The sequence below is a fragment of the Peromyscus eremicus genome, chromosome 11, assembly GCF_949786415.1.
Source record: "Peromyscus eremicus chromosome 11, PerEre_H2_v1, whole genome shotgun sequence".
Classification (NCBI taxonomy): Eukaryota; Metazoa; Chordata; class Mammalia; order Rodentia; family Cricetidae; genus Peromyscus; species Peromyscus eremicus.
In genome coordinates this window covers 60,472,969-60,493,145 of record NC_081427.1, presented here as the reverse complement: position 1 = coordinate 60,493,145, position 20,177 = coordinate 60,472,969, and positions in this window count along the sequence as shown.

Here is a 20,177-nt window from a genome sequence, read left to right as displayed (position 1 = left end):
GGCTGAAGTGGTAGATTTGTTGTTATGTGTATTTTATACCTGACATTTAACCTTTTTAAGGCTTTTTTGAAATGATGATTGCCATGAAACACATTTTTGCATCTTTATTTTATTTACTATTTAAAAATCTATTCTTAAATTTCTATTCTTAAATTTATGAATTAAGTTCTATTTGTATATAATTTCTTTCCTATCACAATATCAGTGTGAATGTAGAATGTGCTCTTACAAAACAGGGCATTTTTAATACTTATAATACCCACTGTTTATTGAGCACCTTGAGTTCTAGAACTTCCTAAATTATGAATGGTAAGACTCCTTATACTAGTACCATGGACAGAAATACTCATTTGAGGAAATTAAGGAGATGGAAGATTTAACTAACATTAAATTTGTCAAAACTGGATCCAGCTCTGAAAATGTGTAATCCCAGAGGTCTGACCGTGCACCTTCCTGGGGTTGTCCCTTATTTTTATTTTATTATTTTTCAGGCAAACATGAAAGTATATATGAATAACTGACAAATACTGTATTTCCTTCCCAAGTTAATATACTGATGAATATCTTGAGGGTGGCTGGGTTTCTACTTCAAAATTTTGATGAACTTCAAGAGAGAAAAACATCATAGCAATGTAATGAGAAAATTTGGATCAGAGAGAGAATGGCTAAACATTTCGTTTCTATTTTTTTTTAATAAAAATGCGTATAAGTTAGTGTCTGTTTTCATTAAACTAATTCGACGGGCCATGTAAGTGAACTTTTCAGAGATGCACCACGGACAGTTCGAGTATGTGTTGCTTCAACAAAATCTTAAGAACTAAAACTGTTCACCTGTCTACCAAAGAGAGAGTTGATTGCGCTGCTAACCAATTTGTTGCCAAATGAACAAAATGCATTTTAAAAAACCCTTCGGTACCAGCCCTCTTTTATTCATTAAAGTCTCCTTGTGCCTCGTTAATTTTAATGCTGTAATCTAGCTCTGATTGAAGTGCACCTGAATGCAGTTAGTGCCTCATCAGGCCTGATGTGTTCCTAGTAATTCAGGCCGTCCCCACAGAGCACTCACACATTCCGAGTTTCACACATTGTGTGTGTCTGTGTCGGCAGCAAGACAGCTTCTGCATTTTAGGACCCCCCCCCGCCCCCCATCTTCTTGTCTGACCCGTCTCTGTTACCTGACACCTTTGCAAACCGCTTTATACTGAGTTTTGTGCAAACAAGGATTTTTTTGTGATGATGCCAATACTTGACATTTCTTCCCCCAAAATCAACAAATTGAAGGCACATATAGACCATATGGGTCAAATACATTTTTGGAGAGTGAGGAGTCTGGTATAGCTAATAAAAACTAAGTGACTGTATCAGTTCAGTACATTTCTATGTAATTGGTTCATAAAACTAATTTTAAAACTCTCTTCTTAAATCTTACCTTTATAATACTACAACTGCATCTTTTTAAAAATTGTTTTTGACAGCTCATACATGTTCTCTTAGGGCTTCTATTGTAGTGATAAAACACTGTGATCAAAAGCAGCTTGGGGAGGAGTTTATTTCATCTTCCAGTGTATAAGTCCATCACTGAAGGAAGCCTGGGCAGGAGCTCAGGGCAGAAACCTGGAGACAGGAACAGGAACAGAGACTACCACAGTGGTTCTCAAGCTGGGGTCAGGACCCCTTTGACAAACCTCTGTCTCCCCAAAATATCCATGTTATGGTTCATAACAGCAGCAAATTTGCAGTTATGAAGTGGCAGTAATAATAATTTTGTGTTTGGAGGTCACCAAACGTAAGGGACTATGTGGCATTAGAAAGGTTGAGGATCCCCGCCATTGAGGATCCCCGCCATTGAGGATCCCCGCTTACTGGCCCACTTCTCATGGCTCGCTCAGCCTGCTTTCTGATAGCAATTTCCCATGGGTCCCGGGCCTTGGTCCTTGTCATGGCCAAGCCTTCTTTCTCTGGTCCAAGTACACGAGTTTACTGACAATGAGTAGTGTGGACAAAAGCGAGCAACTGTAGCTTCCTCCTCCCAGATATTTATAGGCAGAGAATGTTTTCTTACAGAGACCTCTGAGGGAGAGTAGCCAGTCCCTCCCCCCGTGCTGTGCACAATCAACACACTGAGGTTCCAGGTTGTGGAGGTACTAGGTTCCACTCCATCAGAGTACACACATCTCACCTCACCCCAACTTCTCTGCATGTGTGGCTGTCCTTCCTTCTTTTCCTTGCTTCCACTAGTCAGCGTTCAAGGACCAATCTGGACTGGATATGGCACTTGTACAGTCTCCCCTAGGTCCTGCGACCTCCTCAGCCATGGGCTTCTGACCAGGTTTACAGTATCAGGCATGAATTTCTTAAACCAAGGTGGGAAGGAGTTGGTTAGCCCCAAACATTCTTGCCACTATTGCGCCAGTGAACATACCTTTCCTGGCAGACTGGTACTGTAGCACACAGGGGCCACAGCTTAGAAAGAACATGGATGGATTTTTCTCCCCCCGCAGCTCACATAGAACTATCTGCCACTACAGATGACAACAGAAAGAATGTGTAAAGCTTAGTTCCAGTATGAATTTTTGTGTCCTGCTTTCGACGTATATGGTGTCTGCAGAAGTAGAACTTTACTATGGAGTTTGGTGAGTAACCAAGAGCAATGGAAACGCCGTGTGTTGGTTTAGGATCAACTGGGTAGTTTCTGTTGAACAACTCATGGAAGAATACCTCACACCGTCTCTTTATTATAAGACCATTTAGGATTCCTGCAACTCAAGGGCAAGGGGTGTTCAAGTGAGTTTAGGCTGTGGACAGTCACAGGGACAACCGTGCTTGGGTACATCATCTGGACAACAGTAAGATGATAGGTAGTCTAAAGTGATCCCATTCCTATTTCCTGCACCTGGGAGGAGCACGAAAGTACAGTCCAAGGACAACTTTCTGCTTCGTGCTTGGAGGGCTGAAGTTACAGGGCTCCTGACCGGCTCTCTTGGCGTTTTCACACAAGCAATCAGAATTCTCCTCGTGTAGCTTGGACCATATTCTGACAGCTTTCCATGTTTTCCCCACTCATCCCGAGTTTTGATAGAACTTTTCCCCAACCTCCACCTTCCCCATCCCCCTGGTCCTACCCTCACTGGTGCTTTTCTGCCCCTAGTATTTCTGTCTCTACTTTTAAATGACATTTTTTTTAACTTTCATTGATTCTCTGTGGATTTCACGTCATGCATTCTGATTCCAATTATCTCCCTGTCCCGTCACATCTGCCCTCTGCCCTTGCAATTCCCCCAAACAAAACCAAATTTAAATGTTTAAATGAAAAACCAAAAAAGCAAACGAGAGAGAGAGAGAGAGAGAGAGAGAGAGAGAGAGAGAGAGAGAGAGAGAGAGTCTTGTGGAAGCTGTCCTGTGGCCCGCTGAGTCACACAGTTTACCCTTTAGTCCATTCATCTTTACTTGGAAGTGTTCATTGCCATGAGTCATTGGTCCGGCTCGAGGCCTCTGGCTTCTGCTACACCCCTAATAATGGGCTCTCTCTGGGGCTCCTCTTGGATATCCTGTTGTTGTCCTGTGTCATGGAGATCCTGCTGTTTTGAATCTGTAGGTTCATCCCCTTTTACATGCTTCACCAGTTCGGAGATGAGGTGGATGTTGGGGCCAACTCACAGCCCTGGTTCTGGGCCTGGGTGGTAGCTGGGTTGGTCAACTGGTCACCTTTCCCTCATCGTCATCACTACGCCCCAGGGATCTCTCCAGCACTGCCTTGGCTGGCTCACCCAGTGCAGCTTGCAGCAAGAGACGGGGCCAGTTCTCCGGTTCTCAGGTCCTCAGGTCCGGCTCACCCACACTCACACCACCGGGGCCGGTTCTACTGTTTTGTCCAAGCAAGGTGCAGGGCTGTCTCTCCCTATTGCTGTAGGGGGCATACCGGGGGTGGGGGTGTGCAGCGCCTGCTCTCCTGTGTGCTGCAGTTAGTGAGGGGCAGGGCGAGTTCTCTCCCTCTTGTGACCCTGGGGCCCGATCTCCCACCGGCCGTAGGCAGTAAGGGGCGGAGAGGGAAGGACATCTTCCCCTCATCTATGTCACTGCATGGCAGACAAGGGGTGGGCAGGGTCAGTTCTGTTGCTCTCAGGGATGGCTCATCCTGACAACAGGGTCAGCTCTAGTGTGCTGCCCAGGTGTGATGCACGCCTGTGGTGAGGGGTGAGGCCATCTTTCCTGAGTGCGAGTGTGGGGACCCAGCTCTCCCCTGAGGGGCAGGCCCAGCTCTTCTGCTGCAGTATCCAGCGGGGAGCAGGGCCAGTGAAGGGCAGGGCTGGCACAGCGTGCTTCTAATGACCCCTTGTGCCAACATGGGCCACAGACGTCATCACAGACCCCAGCTGCAGTAGGACCACGGACCCAGACATGGACCTTGGCAGCAGCTTGGTCCCCAGATGTCACCAGGGCCCAGGTGGCAGCCTGACAGGCCATCCTAATTAGTATGGCCCCAGTAACAGCATGGCCCTCAGGCACCAACGTAGTCTCAGGTGAGTGACCAGACTCTGGGCATCTGCAGAGCCCTCTGTGGTAAAAGGAGCCATGGACATCACCCCAGAACCTGGCTGCTACAGGGCCATGGACCCAGACCACGGCCATGATCCTCAGTAGCAGCCCTGGCCCATATAGTGACAGCACTGGCCACTCAAATTGGCTTGGCCCGCCAGCAGCACAGCCCTCAGACACCACTGTCACAGGTTGTGGCCTAGACCCTGGGCATCTTTGTGACCTCTGGCGGCATCATGGACCAGGGATTTCAACACAGCCCCCAGCTGTGGTAGGACCACGGACCCAGACACGGTCCTCAGCAGCAGCCTAGGCCAGGATATCACCATGGCCCCTGAGGCAGCATGACCCTTGGATACCAACATGGCCACAGGTGGCGGCCCAGACCACAGGCCTCTGCATGGCCTTCAGTGGAGACAGGATCCACAAACATCAACACAGGTGCCTCAGCTACTTCACGGCCTCAGACCAAGTCCTGGCCCTTGGCAATAGCTCAAGCCTGGACGTCACCTTGGACTCAGGTGGCTAGCAGGCTGTTCCAATCAGCTTCTTCCTCACCACCCTCACCCAGCTTCTTCCTCACCACCCTCACCTCTTCAGAGCTGCCTCTCTCCCCAGCCCACGTATCCTTCTGTCTGTCTATCTCTGTCTCTGTCTCTCTCTGTCTCCCTGTCTCCGTCTCTCTGTCTCTGTCTCTCTGTCTCTGTCTCTCTGTCTCTCTCTCTCTCTGTCTCTCTCTCTCTCTCTCTCTCTCTCTCTCTCTCTCTCTCTCTCTCTCTCCCCCTTCCATTTCCCCACCCTGTACTCACTCACCATAATGGTGCCCGACCTCCTGGCGCCACGGCTCTCTGTTGGGTAGTGTTTGGTTGAGTCCTGCCTGCCCCAGCCACAAGGCATGGCATGAAGCTCTTGCTTTTCTTCTCTCGAGTTCCCGGGTCTAGAAACCTCCTGCTTGGCATGATGGTGCCTGACCGCCTGACGCCTCTGGCTCCTGGTTGATTGATTGTTCTCCCCGGAGACCCAGGAGTCTGGGGCAGGGGTGAGGGTCGGGGCATCTGTGCCCTCTGCCAGCTCAGACCTAGAAAAGGCTGAGGGACTCCTGGCTGATTTTTCAAATAACATGTTTTTGTCTTCCTCCTTCCCAATGTTTCTTGTGAATCCCTTCTTGCTTTCTGGCTTTTGTATACTCATTCCAACTTAAACATGTACATCTAAACATTGAAATTCCAAAGTAAGGACTGTTATGAAATTGTTTTATTTTGTCTGCCTTCTACCCTCAGGAACTTCTAGTGATGAAGTTGGTTCAAAAAAGACTACTACAACCATAGTTCGGGTGCCAGGAATGATACTTGACAACGTTTACCTCACAAGTGGCTAACCTAAGAAGAAGATGCTGGCCGGAAGTGCTTGGCCTTGGGCCCAGATAAAAGGCAATACTTCATGGACGTGCCTGCATGGTGACCATCAGCAAAGCAAAGGTTGACCTTACCATAGATAAGAAGGCCTACATAGAAAAGAGTATCAGACCTTAATTACATTGAAGGACACTTCACTCAGGAGTATCACCTTGAAGCCAAAGTGTGCCCATGGCCTGAGAATCAAATCAAGTTAGCAGTTAGAAAAGGCAGAGGACTTCTTCAAGAAACTTCAAGTGGGAAAGCCTCAATAATAAGGATCCTTAAAAGTCAACAATATAATTAATATTTGGACAGCTGATACACGTGGTCACTAGGGACCAGCCATATTGAACTATGTCTTTGAGTCTCTCTGTGATCTTGAATGAGTTCTGCTGGTTCTGTTGTTCCATGGCATTGTGCCCTCTGACACTAGGGCATCTGGAGGAAGTGGCTTATTCTGAAATCTGGCCCTAAGCTCTTCAAATTTCCAAGCCAAAATCAAAACTGCACTGTGGGAAGAAAATTCCTTCATTTCATTTAAAAATTCTTTGGCTTTGAATTGTTGCTTCAAAACTTAAAATCAGAAAATTCATGAGACTCACAAAGGTCATTTCAAGGGCAAGAAACAGTTCACTGAATCACTGAAATGAAACCTGACTTCTCAGACAGTTCACAGAGCAATATAAGCTATAACCAGGGACCAGTATTAGACTAGAGAATCTGGGGCTCTTCCCTGATCCCGGGTCAGAAGATTCATTTAAACAACTTGCCCAACACGTGCATATTGAAAGTACGCTGGCTTATGGGATACTGTTAGAAAGGGGGATGGTTGACTTTCTTATAGACAAACCTTAAATATTTCAATAGCCTGGTGATTAGCAAAGTATTTAGGACAGTTCACTGTTCTACAACTAATGACTTTTTCAACAACTAGGGATGAATCAGGAAATCAGACTATTTTTTTAAATATTTTTTTGTATCTTAGACTATCTTTAAGAATAAACAAAATGTAAAATTATTTTTGTCTACTGAAGAGCAAACTCCAATAAAAATATTTCATCGAAATGCAACCCCCCCAAAAAAATCAAAGATAAGATCCACATATGAGAGAAAATATACATTTGTTTTTCTGGTCCTGGGCTCCCTCACTTGATATAATACTTCCCACTTCCATTCATTTTTCCTGAAAATTTCATAATTCCATTTTGTATATGGACCACATCTTCATTACTCACTTATCAGTTCATGGATGTCTATGCTGACACCATTCCCTGCTCTCATGAATAGAGCAGCAATGAAGATGGATGTACAGATATTTCTGTCATATGTTATAAACTCCTTTGAGTGAATGCCCAGGAGTGGGATGGTTGGTTCATAAGGTGGTTTTATTTTCTGCTTTAAAAAATATTTGTTTTTATATTATGTGGATGAGTGTTTGGGCTGCATGTATGTAGATGAACCATTTTCATGCCTGGTGCCTATGGAGGCCAGAAAATGGTCTCAGATCACACGGAAACTGGAGGTATATATGGTTGTGAGCCACCATGTGAGTGCTGGGAACTGAACTCAGGTCCTCTGCCAGAGCAACAAATGCTCCTAACTGCTGACCCACGTCTCTAGCCTCCTGTTTTTAGTTTCTTGAGACACTTCTTACCGATTTCCACAGTGGTTGTGCTAGTTTACAGACCCCAACACAGTGAGTAAGGATCCTTGCCAGCCTTTGTCATACTTTATATTCTTTCCTGTGTGTGTCTATGTGTGAGTAGGTGAGTGTGAGTGCCAGCACCATCCATTGATGGACATTTAGTCTGTTTCCAAATTCTGGATATTATGAATAGCTCAGCAATGAACATGGTTGAGATAGTGTCCATGTGGTAGGATGAAGCATCCTTTGGGTGTATGATATGCCCAAGAGCGGCTTAGCTGAATCTTGAGGTAGACCTGTTCCCAGCTTTCTAAGGAATTGCCACACTGATTTCCACAGTGGCAGTCCAAGTTGCACTCCCACCAGCAATGGATGAGTGCTCCCTTACCTCACATCCTCACTAGCATGAGCCATTAATTGTTTTATTTATCTTGGCCGTTCTGACTGATTTAAGATGGTATCTCAAAGTAGTTTTGGTTTTCACTCTCGTGATGACTAAGGATGTTGAACCTTTCTTCAAGTGTTTCTCAGCCATTTGTGCTTCATCTCTTGGGAACTCTCTGTTTAGATCTGTACCTCATTTTATTTGTTATTGTTCTCTTGGTGTCCAGTTTTTAAAAGTTATTTATATAGTTTAGATATTAGCCCACATCAGATGTATAGTTGATAATTTTTTTTCCTATTCTGTTGCTTGTCGGTTTTTCTGACAGCATCCTTTGCCATACACAAGCTTTGCAGTTTCATGAGGTCCCATTTATTAATTGCTGTTCTAAGCACCTACACTATCTGTGTCCTGTTTAGAAAATCTTTTCCTGTGCCAATGAGTTCAATATTATGTTTCATTTTCTCTTCTATTAGATCCAGTGTACCTGGCCTTGTGTTGAGGTCGTTGGTCCATTTGAGCCGAGTTTTGTGCAGGATGATAAATACGGATCTACTTGGATTCATCTTGTTTGGCCAGCACCATTTGTTGAAGATGCTGTCTTTATTCATTGTGTATTTTTGGCTTCTTTATTAAAAAAAAATCAGATGTCCATAGATATGAGGATTTATGCCTGGGTCTTAAATTCAATTCCATTGATCAACATGCTTTTTTTATGCCAATACCATGCTGTTTTTTATTACTATGGCTCTATAGTACAAGTTGAGATCAGCAGTTATGAAATTCCCAGCAGTTCTTTTATTATGCAGGATTGTTTTAGCTCTCCTGGGCTTTTTATGTTTTCATATGAAGCTGAAATTTTTCCTTTCAATTTATGTGAAGAATTGCATTGGACTTTTGATAAGGATTGCATTGAATCTGTAGATTACTTTTGGTAGAATGGACATTTCCATTATATTAATTCTACCAATGAATTAATGTTCATCCATGAACATGGGAGATATTCCATCTTCTGAGATCCTCTTCAGTGTCTTTTTTGGTGTCTTAAAGTTTTTATTACATAAGCCTTTCATCTGCTTGGTTAGAGTTATCCCAAGATTTTATGTTTTTTGAAGTTATTGTAAAAGCATTGTCTCCTTGATATTGTTTTCAGTCCGTTTGTCGTTTATGTACAGGAAAGCTACTGATGCTTGTGAGTTAATTGTATCCAGATACTTTGCTGAAAGTATTTATCAGCTGTGGGAGTTTCTTGGCAAATTTTTAGGGTCATTTATGTGTACTGTCATGTCATCTGCAAACAAAGATACTTTGACATCTTCCTTTCCTACTTGTATCCCCTTGATCTCCTTCAGTTGTCTTGTTGCTCTGGCTAAGACTTCACGTATTATATTTAGGTATGAAGACAGTGCACAACCTTGTCTTGTGCCTGATTTTAGTGGAATTACTTTGAGTTTCTCTCCATTTAAGTTGATGTTTTCTATGGCCTTGCTGTAAATATCCCTTATTATGCTGAGGTATGACCCCTATATTCCTAATCTTTCCAAGACTTTTATTATGAAGGGATGTTAGATTTTTGTCAAAGGCCTTTTCTGTATCCAGTGAGATGATCATGTGGGTTTTGTCTTTCAGTTTGTTTATATGATGGATTGCATTTATCAATATACATATGTTGAACCATCCCTGAATCTCTGGGACAAAGCCTACTTGGTCATGATGGATGATCTTTTTGATGTATTCTTGGATTCGGTTTGCAAGTATTTTATTGAGAATTTTTGCTTCTATGCTCATAAGGAAAATTGGTCTGTAACCTTTTTTGTTTGGTCCTTATGTGATTTTGATATCAGAATAATTGTGGCCTAATAAAATTAGGCAATATTCCTTCTGTTTTTATCTTACAGAATAATTTGAGGAGTGTCTTAGTTAGGGTTTCTATTGCTGTGAAGAGACACCTTGACCACAGCAACTCTTATAAAGGAAAACATTTAATTGAGGCTGGCTTACAGTTTCAGAGGTTTAGGTCATTATTGTGATGGGAAGCATGGGGCATGCACGCAGACACGGTGCTGGAGAAGGAGCTGAGAGTACTACATTCAGATGAGCAGGCAGCGGGAAGTGAATTGGCTTGAGCTTCTGATACCTCAAAGCCCACCAACACAGTGATACATTTTCTCCATCAAAGCCACAACTACAACAACAAGGCCACACCTCCTAATAGTACCACTTCCTATGGACCAAGTATTCAGACACATGAGTCTATGGGGGCCATTCCTATTCAAACACCACAGGAGTATTGGCATTAATTCTTTTTGAAAGTTAGGTAGAATTCTGCACTGAGTCCATCTGGCTCTGGGCTTTTATTTTTGATTGAGAGACTTTTAATGACTGATTATATTTTATTAGGGAGTATAAGATTATTTATAATCTTATACTGATTGTCTTAGGGAGTATAAGATTATTTATAATCTTATACTGATTGTCTTATACTTATGTCTGATCTTGATTTAAGTTTAGTAGGTGGTATATATCAAGAGATTTGTCCATTTATTTTAGATTTTTCAGTTTGGAAGAGGGCAAGTTTTTAAGGTATGTCCTTATGATTCTCTGGGTTTCCTCAATGTCTGTTGTTATGTCCCCCCCTTTCTTCTATAATTTTATTAATTTGGATCTTCTTTCTCTATATGCTAGTTAATTTGGTTGAGGGTTTATCAATTGTATTGATTTTCTCAAAGAATCAACTCTTCATTTCATTCACTCCTTATGTGATTTGTTTCTATTTTATTGATTTTAGCCCTGAGTTTGATTGTTTCTTGCTGCCTACTCCTTTGGGGATTGTTTCCTCTTTTTGCTCTAGAGCTTTCAGATGTGCCCTTTAAGGTGCTAGTAAGAGATCTCTCCATTGAAAAAATATTTATTATTTTTTACATAGACACTTAGTGCTATGAACTTACCTCTTAGAACTGCCTTCATTGTGTGCCATGGGTCTGGGTTTGATTTGTTTTTATTTTTGATCAATTCTTAAAAGGTTTGAATTTCTTTCCTGATTTCTGTTTGGCCCATTTTTCATTCAGTAGTGAGTTGTTCAGTTTTCATGCGTTTGTAAACTTTCTATTGTTTCTGTAGGTGTGGCTCTTCAGCTTTAATCTGCAGTGGTCAGATAGGATGCAGGGTGTTATTTCAGTTTTCTTGCATCTGCTCAGGCTTGCTTTGTGTCCATGTATGTGGTCAGTTTTGGAGAAAGTTCCATGAGTTGCTAAGAAGTAGGTATATTCTTTCGTGTTTGGGTGAAATATCTTCTAGGTCCATTTGGTTTATAACATCAGTTAGCTCCAGCATTTCTCTGTTTAGTTTTTGTCTGGATGACACCTCTGTTGGCAAAAGTGGAATACTGAAGTCACCCACTATCACTGTGTGAGGGTCAGTATGTGACCAACACTGTAGTAGTGTTTCTTTTATGAACCTGTATACCCTTGTATTTGGAGCATAGATGTTAAAGAATTAGAAAATATCATCCTGAGTGAGGTAACCCAGACTCAGAAAGACAAACATAGTATGTACTCACTCATAAGTGGATACTAGATGTGAGGGAAGGGATGGCCAGACTGCAACCCACAGCTCCAGAGAGGCTAGCTAACAGAAAAAGACCCTAGGAGGGACACATGGATGGCCCTGTGAAGGAGAAGTGGATGAGATCTACATGAGTGGACTGGGTGTGTGTGTGGGGGGTGGCAGAGGGAGAGGAGTCGGGGATGAGAACATAGGGAAATGGGAGGGTCGAGCTGGAACAGGGACAGAGTGGGAGGGCAGGGAGGGAGATACCATGATAGATGAGGACATCATCATGGGAATAGGAAGAGGCAGGGTGCCGGGGGAGGTCTCAGGAATCCACAAGGATGACCCCACCTTGGAGTGCTGGCAACGGTCTAGAGGGTGCCTGGACCGGTCTACTCTGGTGACCAGCCTAGCAAATAACCTAGCTGTCATCATAGAGCCTTTGTCCAGTGACTGATGCAGATGCAGAGATCCACGGCCAGGCTCCAGGCTGATCTCCAGGAATCCAATCGATGAGAGAGAGGCGAGAGACGTCGAGCTCATGATGGGAGGATGTGTAGAGATGACAGGCCACACTAGTGGAAGCCCATGAACTGTAAACTAGTGGCTGTGGAGCCCCCATGGGACTGGACTAGGCCCTCTGGATATGGAAGACAGTTGTTTGGCTCGAACTGTTTGGGGGGCACCCAGGCAGGGGGATCAGGATCCGTCCCTGGTGTATGGGCAGGCTTCTGGGAATCTGGTGCCTGTGGTATGACGCCTTGCACAGCCTTGGTGCAGTGGGAAGGGGCTTGGACCTGCCTAGGCTGGCCTCTGCTGACTCCCCATGGGAGATCTTGATTTGGGGGATGTGGGGGTGTGGGGTGGCTTGGGAGGGAGGGCTGGAGGGTGGGAGGAGGGATGAGGAGGGATCTGTGGGGTGGTATGTAGAGTGAGTAGAAATTTCTTAATAAAGAAAAACGAAAAAAAAAAGAATTACAGCGTCTTCTTGGTGGATTTTTCTTTGATGAGTATGCAGTGTCCTTCCCTATCTTTTTTTTGATTTGAAGTCCATTTTGTCAGATATTAAAGGCTACATGGGCTTGCCTCTTGGGTTCATTTACTTGGAAATATCTTTTTCCATCCTTTTACCCTGAGGTGATGTCTACCCTTGATGTTAAGGTTTTTGTTTGTTTGTCTTTGGATGCAACAGAAGTATGACTCCTGGTTTTCAACCCTCTCAGTTAATATGTGTCTCTGTATTGGGGAATCGACACCACTGATGTTGAAAGCTGTCAGTGAGTCTTTGCTGATTCTTGTCATTTTGTTGTGGTATGGGGTTTTTCCCTCTCTGTGGACTTGCTGGTCTGTGATTATTTATTCCTTGTTTTCTTGGGTGCGGTTAACCTTTCCACATTGACGTTTTCCTTCTAGCACCTTCTGTAGAGCAGGATTTGTAGATAGATACCGCTTAAATTTGGTTTTATCGCAGAATGCTTTTGTTTCTCCATCTATGTGACTGAAAGTTTTGCTGGGTATAGTAGTCTGGGCTGGCATCTGTGGTCTCATAGAGTTCGTTTAATATCCATCCAGACTCTTCTGGCTTCCAGAGTCTCTTGAGAAGTTGGACATTATTCTAATAGGTCTGCCTTTATATGTTGCTTGGTCTTTTTTGTCTTGCAGCTTTTCATATCCTTTCTTTGTTTTGTACATTTAGTGTTTTGATTATTTTGGGCTGAGGGGAATTTCTTTGCTTGTCCAGTATATTTGGTGTTGTGTAAGCTTCTTGTACCTTTATAGTAATCTCCTTCTTTAGGTTAGCGAAATTTTCTTCTATGACTTTATTGAAAATATTTTCTGTGCCTTTGACATGAGTTTCTTCTCCTTCCTTTATTCCTATGATTCACAGATTTGGTCCTTTCATGGTGTAGCAGATTTCACGGATGTTTTGTGCCTGGATGTTTTAGATATAACATTTTCTTTGACCAAAGTATCCATTTCTTTTGTCTTCAATAGTTGTGATTTTGTCTTTCATCTCCTGTACTCTGTTGGTGAGGCTTACTTCTGAGGTGTTTGTTTGATTTCCTACATTTTTCATTTCCAGTTTTACTCAGCTTGGGAACTCATGATTCTATTACTAATTGCATGTTTTGGACTATTTTCATCATTTCATTCCACTCTTTGTGCTTCTACAGACTTCATTAGGGGATTTATTCATATCCTTGAACATCTTCAGAATAGCTGTTTTGAAGTCCTTGTCTTGTGCTTCAGCTCTAGTGCATTTCTTAGAGCCACTATAGCAGAGTGGCTGGGTTCTGGTGGAGTCATATTTCTTGGGTGTTAATGATTGTGTTTTTGCACTGGTGTCTAGACATCTGGGTTTGGGGTGGTTGTGATTCTACGTGTGGATACCTGGTCTTGTCTGTGTTGAGTGAGTGTTCCATTCCTTGGTTTCTGTTGCTGTCTGTGGATCGTAGGCAAGTTCAGTGGTTGGTGTGGGTTGCCTGGCAGGGAATGCTTCTTAGTCCTTACTTCATGTGGTCACTTGGAGCCCAGGGTAGAATGTGTTTCTGAGTATTGGGAGCTGACACAAAGGAATGGGGATACTCTAGGAGGAAGAGGTAAGAGGGTCCACAGGAAGAAGAAAAGCTGGACCTGCTGTGAGATTTGGTGGAGTCCTCAAGGAATGGAGACTGAGAGGGAGGACAGACTTCTGCAAGTAGTCTGCTACAGGGCTGGGCATGAGACTGGGGTTTTGCACTGGAGGAAGGAAGTGAAATCACCTACCTGATATCTAGGCTGGTGTGGGTAACTGGTTCCCAGGTAGAGAGAGTGCCTCCCGGGTAAGAGTGTCTCTAGGTATTAGCAGCTGATACAAGGGATGGGAAGAAGGAAGAGGACTAGGTCCCCTAGAGGTTCTTCTGTGACTTTCTAGGTAAATTGGTTTCCTATAGACAGGAAATTATAAGGTTTAGAAAGCTTCCCCCCTGAGTCTGATGTTCTCTTCCTTTTAAATTCAGAGTTAAGACTCGGAATCCACAATACCGCCCTACACACACACACACACACACACACACACACACACACACACACAGAGAGAGAGAGAGACAGAGACAGAGACAGAGACAGAGAGAGTATTTGGGCTTTGGGGCTGTATGGTTTCTGCTGAAATTAATCTGCCATTATGAGTAAAAGCAGCTGCAGGCAATAGGTCAATGAACACGTGGCTGAGTGCCACTGAAACTTCTTTTAAACGAAGTGGGTAGTCAGACTGGGGCTGTAGCTATCGTTGGCACGGTTTATATTTAGTGTAACTGTGGGTGCACTGGGTTCTGATCTTCAGTTTTGCTATTTGTTTTCCTTTTGCCTTAGGTGGTCTTGTCTCTTCTTTCATGATATTTGCAGTTAAATGAGTGCTCTGTAGCCCTCCGTCACATCTCGTTGCTGGTTTATTTTGATTGGTTGCACTAATAATAATTTCATTTCTTGAGAAACATCATTTCTCAAAATCCTCAGTATTTTATACCATCACATGTATCATGTGAGGACCGTGGGACACGGCTCTTGCATCTTCTTCCTCCAGTGAAGTTTTCCGTTGCCATGACTTCACGGCTGTGTGTAATATAGACATCCTGTGTGTTGTCATTGAGTTTAACATCTCTGCCACTCTGGACACTTCATCCCTGTCTATAGGTAGGAGCTTCCACTGGCTGTCTTCCTCTGTGACATAAGTCTTCCTCTTCTGGGATCGAGCATTCTCTGCAGTTAGCCTGCCTCCCTGCCTCCAGCTGCAACCAGAGCATACCTGACACCATGTCTCTTAACCACAAAGCACTCCCTTGCCTCATCAAAGGTATTCATTTGAGGGCTGGAGAGACAGCTCAGTGATTAAGAGCACTTGCTTCTCTTGCAGAGGACCCAGGTTCGGTTCCCATCAGCCGTATGGCAGCTCACAACCATCTGAAACTCCAGATCCAGGGAATCTAGCAGCCTTCTCTGGTCTCTTTAGGGACCCAGAATGCATCTGGTACACAGGCAAATAAGTAGGCAAACACTCAGATACATAAGATAAAAAATTAAATATTAATTTGTTTTAATATTGAAATTTAGTGGATTTTTTTTCCAGCACTTAAAAATGGCATTCTATTGTCTTGCCTGTTGAGGGACTATAATAATACTTACCTGCATTTTCCTGTGCATGGAATATGCATTTTTCTACTTTTAGCATAGTCTCTTTATTGAATTCTCATTACCGTTATTGTGATGTGTTTTTCCTGTGTTTTCTCTATTTAATATTCCTAGAATTTCTCAGATGTATAGATTATAACTTTTATGAAATTTGGAGAATTTCAGCCTTTTCTTCATAATCAAACATAGGGCTAACTGTAGACATATTCACATCTGTTTTCAACACACTAGCTAAACAGCAAATTGGTCATCTTTCCTGGTCTTTATCAAAGCTAATAATTTATAATTTTTATGCTAGAAACTGCTGGGATGAGCTGTACAAGCATCCAGACTCGGCTAGCTGGCTGTGAAAGTGTTCACTTTTCACTCTGAGATTAAATGTCCTAGTTGAAGTTTGCAAAGTTTTGTTGGCGGGGTTGCTTGGGTTTTCCCTACTCACAAGCACGATTCTTCCTTCTAGGTTATGGTTTTACTGGAGCATAATTGAAAACTGAGAACAGTCACCAAAATCTTTCCATTCTGGGGGGGGTCTGAACCCAGCATCTCTCAGTGTCCCTGTTCTCCACGTCCTGGGGCTCGCTCTCTGCCAACCCTCTAGATTCTTCCGCACACAAGAACACCTGAAGAGTCAACCCAGGGCCTGAGAGGAACTTAAAAGCAGACGTTTACGCACCTTCCTGAGCAGCACTGTCTTCTCTGATACTTAAACCCCTTCGGCTCAGACCTGTTCTCCCTACCCAGGAAGTCAAATCAGAGGTCAATTGCTAAAAGTTCGTGTAAGCTGTCGGGAGAAAAAATAACACATTACACACAGGTGTGCCTGATCGAAGAATTTCCATCACAAAGCACGGACATCAGAAAGCAGTGGAAGGAAATACTGAAAGAGTTAAAGAGAAGAAAGAAAAACAGAGAATGTAATGTTTATTGAGCCAAGTAATTAGGTTTATGCTTTCCAAGCTGTGACTTCCATCTCTTTAATATATTCCAAATCAAGAGTGGATTACATTTAGAATTTTGATTGGAGGGAGGCAGCGGGATTGAACACAGAGTCTTGTGTGCATACTAAGTGTATTCTTCTGCGCTGAGCTATAGCCAGGGCCTCTGAGGGGTTTTCAAAACTAGATGAGAATGAAACAGTATTGTCTAGAGAGTCGTCAGAGTGCATCTCAAATACTAAGGTAAATGTTGTTGACAAAACCTTTATTTACAGATTTATATATGTGTGTAAAATGTTTCTTCCCATAGGTTATGATTTTTTTAAAGCAGAAACTGTAGTCACTGCCTTGCTGTGTTTATCATCATAAAAATTTTGTAGGGAAAGAATTCTCTCTGCATCACAAAGAAAGCCAAGATTAAGTTAAAAAAATATGGTTTTGAGCATATATCGAAAGTCTTGCCTGGCATGTACAAGTGCCCTGTGCCAACCAATACCATTATAGCAACTTCTGTGCTGTAGCCCTCTTTGGTATTTTTTTTTAAATATATAAGAATACAGACCCTTTGGAAGCATTCTGGGGAGCACTGACTGGAGGCGGCTCAAGTTTCTTCTCTCCAGGTGATCCTCCTCCTCATATTGGCCTGGATAAACCCCCATCCTCACACTCAAAGAACTTCCACGTGTCTTTTGGATTGCCCTCTCAAACTAAATTCTTTTGACTGCCTTCAAAACATGCACAGGTTTTGTGGTATTTAACCTGTGTGAAGAACAGCCTGCTTCCGAAGAGTGGGCTCAGGAGATTGGAGATGGAATTTCCTTTCCCATAGAACAGCCAGGGAGATTTCTGGTGAATGCCTGCTCTAGCTCCTTCCTGGTCAGAAACAAAGAACAGCACATAAATAAATAAATAAATAAATAAATAAATAAATAAATAAATAAATAAATAGTTCAGTGGTGCAGGCCTTGGGAGGCAGAGACAGGTGGATCTCTGAGTTCGAGTCCAGCCTGGTCTACAGAGTGAGTTCAGGACAGCCAAGGATGTTACATAGAGAAACCCTATCTCAAAAACAAAACAACCCGCTTCCCCAAAGCCCCATGGTTCAGAAGTGAGCTCTACTCACACTGCTGAAGTGATCAGAAGTGAGCTCTACTCACACTGCTGACGTGATCAGAAGTGAGCTGTGCTCACACTGCTGACGTGACCAGAAGTGAGCTCTACTCACACTGCTGACGTGACCAGAAGTGAGCTCTGTAAGATGAATTGCTAAACGGTCTTATTAATAAAAAACCTGGAGCCAGATATTGGGGTTAAAAAAACCTGAGATATCAGGGAAGCAGAAAGAAACCAGCCACGTTCTTACTGCTAGAAATCCTCAGCCAAAGAGAGACCTATTTCCTGTATACCCATGCCTATATCCTTTCTGTCCCTGTCCTTTTACTTTCTCTCTCCACCCAGCTACATCACTTCCTGTCTGTCTGTACAGACCTCCAGACCTTTATGGTTAGTGCTGGGAATTAAAGGCCTGTGCCACCACGCCTGGCTCTGTTCCCAGTGTGGCCTTGAACTCACAGAGATCCAGATAGATCTCTGCCTCCCGAATGCTACGATTAAGGTTATGTGCCACGATTTCCTGACCTCTATGTTTACTGTAGTGGCTGGCTTTTTCCTCTGATCCTTAGATAAACTTTATTGGGGTGCACAAATAAAATATCACCACAGAGCTCTACTCACACTGCTGACGTGAACAGAAGTGAGCTGTATTCACACTGCTGATGTGAACAGAAGTGAGCTGTACTCACACTGCTGATGTCAACAGAAGTGAGCTGTACTCACACTGCTGACGTGACCAGAAGTGAGCTGTACTCACACTGCTGATGTGACCAGAAGTGAGCTCTACTCACACTGCTAACGTGACTACTGACTGTGTAGGGTGTTTGTTAAGAACTGGTGTATGGTGTAATGACTTTGGCCGGAATAAGACATGGCATCTAGTTAGGAACTGAATTATTAGTTACATGTCCTGCCTCATCTTTCCCATACAGCATCTTCCATTTCCACCATAACAGACATTGTCAATGTGCTTGTTTCTTGTGTCAAAAAGTGTAACTTATCAAAACTTTTGTAAATAGGAGCCTACCACTCAAATGCTTGGCAACTTTTAAGAGGATTGGATGCTCTTGTGTGCAGTCAAGTATAAGTGTGTAGTCTAGATACTGTCCAAAGAGTTCTCAGAAAAATACAATAGATAACAGGGATAGTTATAAAGGAAAGTGGGGTGACAGACCAAATGCTCAGGAGTACATGGTAAACCTTCCTTTCGTGACTCCTTATGAATGGAAGTTTTGTTCTTAAGAGTAAATCCACACATAAACCCAGGGCCAAGTGCCCGTACAGCTGAGGGTGTGAGAAGTAGTTGACTTAAAGATTAAGTACTAATGCTCTGTAAGCAAATGAACATTTAATGTTAATGTCAGTTTAGCTTGACGGCTAAGAGAGGAAAGAATTATAAACAAAACGGAGCCACAAAAAAGAGGAGTGTTGTTTTCTGGGATTCTGCGTGGTAGGTATTCAGCTTGTTCTTGCTGAGAATGTTCCTTGAGATATGCAGATTAAAGGCTTGCTTTCTTTTTCTATTCACAAGCATGTATTTCACGTCAATGTTTGTTTTTCAGCTTTTATTTTTTTAAAGAAAAGAAACATCGGCGTATGTATCTTATTTCTTTTGATCCTCCATGCTTATGTCTTTAGGTATATGATTTTGTCTTCCCTTACCATTCAGCTCATAAAGCCTTGCAGAAGAGGGACCATCATTGTTGCTGAATTGCCCTAATGATGATAAGGGAGTATTCAGAGATATATTATAACAATAATAGTGATTTCTTTGCCTTAATATTTACTCAGCAAATACTTAAATGATGCTTGCTATGAACTGAGTGCTTCTGAGTAAACTTTTCAAATACTAGATTTTTATCTCCCTAAAGACTCTATGAAATAGCTGCAGCCATTCTTATTTCATCCAGAGGAAACAGAAGAAACTGGAGATTAAATTATTCACTGTGATGAGTGGGAAAATCTGGACTTGTACCCCAGCAATATGGCTGTGTGGCCAGTGTGCTTACCAGACCATTATTCTCTCCTCTGTATCCCTCTGCACCCAGAAAATACCAGCCATGGCCCCAGGTTGGGATCCCTCTTTCTTCTTCAACTGTTAGTTCGAACCAACCCCCCACCACATCTCATTCAGGGTACTTAACATGATGGCTCTGTGGTGAGTCTTCACCACACTGTGATTTGTCACTTCAAGTTAGAGTGGTGCCTACTGGCACCAGCACCACTGTCTCTTTTTGGCTTGTCCCCAGGGAGCATCAGGGGGACAAGGGATTATACTACAGTACCAATGTTTTCACTGTAGTGCCTGCAATGTTCACTTCGTGTAAAATGCCATTTGTTCTGACTCCTGTGGTTCAATCTAATGTTGGTCTCATGTGTGGAGCAGCGTCTTGTGGCTTGTTATGTGATTGACAGCTCCCACCTCCTCCTTCCTCCTCCTTCAGGTTACAGGC